The 3553-nt window shown below is 53.7% G+C and overlaps 2 non-coding genes and 5 pseudogenes across 2 annotated transcripts; 5 read left to right on the top strand and 2 right to left on the bottom strand.

Annotated features, from left to right (window-relative positions):
* The first annotated feature begins 69 nt into the window (after positions 1 to 69).
* On the top strand, positions 70 to 186 carry LOC114578960 (annotated as a pseudogene).
* Positions 187 to 580: 394 nt separating this feature from the next.
* Positions 581 to 701, top strand: LOC114578963 (annotated as a pseudogene).
* A 388-nt stretch (positions 702 to 1089) lies between these two features.
* Positions 1090 to 1209, top strand: LOC114578965 (annotated as a pseudogene).
* A 383-nt stretch (positions 1210 to 1592) lies between these two features.
* On the top strand, positions 1593 to 1715 carry LOC114578961 (annotated as a pseudogene).
* A 392-nt stretch (positions 1716 to 2107) lies between these two features.
* Positions 2108 to 2224, top strand: LOC114578964 (annotated as a pseudogene).
* A 363-nt stretch (positions 2225 to 2587) lies between these two features.
* On the bottom strand, positions 2588 to 2706 carry LOC114578962. Its single transcript, XR_003699858.1, has one exon. It is a non-coding gene; the product is annotated as a 5S ribosomal RNA (ribosomal RNA).
* Positions 2707 to 3091: 385 nt separating this feature from the next.
* On the bottom strand, positions 3092 to 3210 carry LOC114578959. Its single transcript, XR_003699857.1, has one exon. It is a non-coding gene; the product is annotated as a 5S ribosomal RNA (ribosomal RNA).
* Between the last annotated feature and the right edge of the window lie 343 nt (positions 3211 to 3553).

The raw sequence follows: 3553 nt of genomic DNA, 5'->3' as shown, positions 1-3553 counted from the left end.
TGGAGAGATGCGTCAAAATCATTCTCCACGGCGTCAGCTTAAGAATTAATTGTGAGACCATATTTACTACGGTGCGACCATACCAGCACTAGTGCACCGGATCCATCAGAACTCCGCAGTTAAGCGTGCTTGGCGAGAGTAGTACGGGATGAGGTGACCTCCTGGGAAGTCCTCGTGTTGCACCCTTTTTTTAAACCGGCCATCTCTTTTTTTTCTTTTTTTCTCCTTTCTAGCTCTCTTCGCCACGGCCTACGAACACTTGGCGGTGATGGCTCGCCGCGCATCGAGCGAATGAACCCCCCATCGTGGGACCCGTGCAGGCATCCGGCGGGTCCTATGTTGGCGACCGCGCCGGAACATCAATAACTTTCCGCCCAGGATTCCGATTCGGCATTATGACCCCATTCCGGAAAGCTTATTCCGAGGCGGACGGAGCGCCGATGCGCCATTAGGCCCATTCGGCCGGCCTCGCGCAGCCAAAAATGCATTTTGATCCCTTACGGTCCGTCGGAATGGAGATGCGTCAAAATCATCTTCTCCACGGCGTCAGCTTAAGAATAATTTGAGACCATATTACTACGGGTGCGACCCAAACCAGCACTAGTGCACCGGATTCCCATCAGAACTCCGCAGTTAAGCGTGCTTGGGCGAGCAGTAGTACTGGGATGGGTGACCTCCTGGAAGTCCTCGTGTTGCACCCTTTTTTTAACCGGCCATCTCTTTTTTTTTTTTTTATGCCTTTCTAAGCTCTTTCGCCACGGCCTACGAACACTTGGCGGTGATGGCTCGCCGCGCATCGAGCGATGAACCCCCCATCGTGGGACCCGTGCAGGCATCCGGCGGGTCCTATGTGCGACCGCGCCGGAACATCAATAACTTTTTTCCGCCCAGGATTCCGATTCGGCATTATGCCCCATTCCGGAAAGCTTATTTCGAGGCGGACGGAGCGCCGATGCCAATAGGCCCATCGGTCCGGCTCGCGCAGCCAAAAAAATGCATTTTTGATCCCCTACGGTCCGTCGGAATGGAGATGCGTCAAAATCATCTCTCCACGGGTCAGCTTAAGAATAATTTGATACCATATACTACGGGTGCGACCATTACCAGCCACTAGTGCACCGGATTCCATCAGAACTCCGCAGTTAAGCGTGCTTGGGCGAGAGTAGTACGATGGAGTGACCTCCTGGGAAGTCCTCGTGTTTGCACCCTTTTTAACCGGCCAATCTCTTTTTTCTTTTTTTATCCCTTTTCTAGCTCTCGCCACGGCCTACGAACACTTGGCGGTGATGGCTCGCCGCGCATCGAGCGATGAACCCCCCATCGTGGGACCCGTGCAGGCATCCGGCGGGTTCTATGTGGCGACCGCGCCGAACATCAATAACTTTTTCCGCCCAGGATTTCGATTCGGCATTATGACCCCATTCCGGAAAGCATTTTCCGAGGCGACGGGAGCGCGATGTGCCATAGGCCATCGCCGGCCTCGCGCAGCCAAAAAATGCATTTTTGATCCCCTACGGTCCGTCGGGAATGGAAATGCGTCAAAATCATCTCTCCACGGCGTCAGCTTAAGAAAATTGAGACCATATTACTACCGGTGCGACCATACCAGCACTAGTGCACCGGATCCCTATCAGAACTCCGCCAGTTTAAGCTGTGCTTGGGTGAGAGTAGTACTGGATGCGGTGACCTCCTGGGAAGTCCTCGTGTTGCACCTCTTTTTAACGGCCAATCTCTTTTTTTTTTCTTTTTTTTCCCTTTCTAGCTCTTCGCCACGGCCTACGAACACTTGGCGGTGATGGCTCGCCGCGCATCGAGCGATGAACCCACTCGCTATCGGGACCCGTGCAGGCATCCGGCGGGTCCTATGTTGCGACCGCGCCGGAACATCAATAACTTTCCGTCCCAGGATTCCGATTCGGCATTATGACCCCATTCCGGAAGCATCATTCCGAGGCGGCGGCACGCCGATGTGCCAATGGCCCATCGTGCCGGCCTCGCGCAGCCAAAAATGCATTTTGATCCCCTACGGTCCGTCGGAATGGAGATGCTCAAAAATCATCTTCTCCACGGCGTCAGCTTAAGAATAATTTGAGACCATATTACTACGGGTTGCGACCATACCAGCACTAGTGCACGGATTCCCATCAGAACTCCGCAGTTAAGCGTGCTTGGCGAGAGTAGTACTGGGATGGTGACCTCCTGGGAAGTCCTCGTGTTGCACCCTTTTTTTTAACCGACGCAATCTCTTTTTTTCTTTTTTTTCCAACATCTTCTTTCCGACGGACCGTAGGGGATCAAAAATGCATTTTTTGGCTGCGCGAGGCCGGCCGATGGGCTTATGGCCAATTGTGCTCCGTCCGCCTCGGAATAAGCTTTCCGGAATGGGGTCATAATGTCGAATCAGAAACCTGGGAGGAAAGTTATTGATGTTCCGGCGCGGTCGCCACAAAGGACCCGCCGGATGCCTGCACGGGTCCCACGATGGGGGTTTCATCGCTCGATGCGCGGCGAGCCATCACCGCCAAGTGTTCGTAGGCCGTGGAGAAGAGCTAGAAAGGAAAAAAAAGAGATGGCTGGTTAAAAAAAAAGGGTTCAACACGAGGACTTCCCAGGAGGTCACCCATCCCAGTACTACTCTCGCCCAAGCACGCTTAACTGCGGAGTTCTGATGGGATCCGGTGCACTAGTGCTGGTATGGTCGCACCCGTAGTAATATGGTCTCAAATTATTCTTAAGCTGACGCCGTGGAGAGATGATTTTGACGCATCTTCAATCTGACAGACCGTATTGGATCAAAAATGCATTTTTTGGATGTGCGTGTCTCGTCGGTGGGCCTATGGCACATCGGCGCTCCGTCCGCCTCGGAATAAGCTTTCCGGAATGGGGTCATAATGCCGAATCGGAATCCTGGGCGGAAAGTTATTGATGTTCCAGCGCGGTCGCCACATAGGACCCGCCGGATGCCTGCACGGGTCCCACGATGGGGGTTTCATCGCTCGATGCGCGGCGAGCCATCACCGCCAAGTGTTCGTAGGCCGTGGCGAAGAGCTAGAAAGGGAAAAAAAAAAAAAAGAGATGGCCGGTTAAAAAAAGGGTGCAACACGAGGACTTCCCAGGAGGTCACCCATCCCAGTACTACTCTCGCCCAAGCACGCTTAACTACGGAGTTCTGATGGGATCCGGTGCACTAGTGCTGGTATGGTCGCACCCGTAGTAATATGGTCTCAAATTATTCTTAAGCTGACGCCGTGGAGAGATGATTTTGACGCATCTTCATTCCGAAGGACCGTAGGGGATCAAAAATGCATTTTTTGGCTGCGCGTGGCAGGCCGATGGGCCTATGGAGCATCGGCGCTCCGTCCGCCTCGAAATAAGCTTTCCAGAATGGGTTCATAATGCCGAATCAAAAACCTGGGAGGAAAGTTATTGATGTTCCCGTGCGGTCGCCACATAGGACCCGCCGGATGCCTGCACGGGTCCCACGATGGGGGTTTCATCGCTCGATACGCGGCGAGCCAACACCGCCAAGTGTTCGTAGGCTGTGGCGAACAGC

This window comes from Dendrobium catenatum, unplaced genomic scaffold (genome assembly GCF_001605985.2).
Source record: "Dendrobium catenatum unplaced genomic scaffold, ASM160598v2 original_scaffold_237861, whole genome shotgun sequence".
NCBI lineage: Eukaryota > Viridiplantae > Streptophyta > Magnoliopsida > Asparagales > Orchidaceae > Dendrobium > Dendrobium catenatum.
Note: the sequence above shows the minus strand (reverse complement) of the source record. Positions and strands in the feature narration are given on the sequence as shown.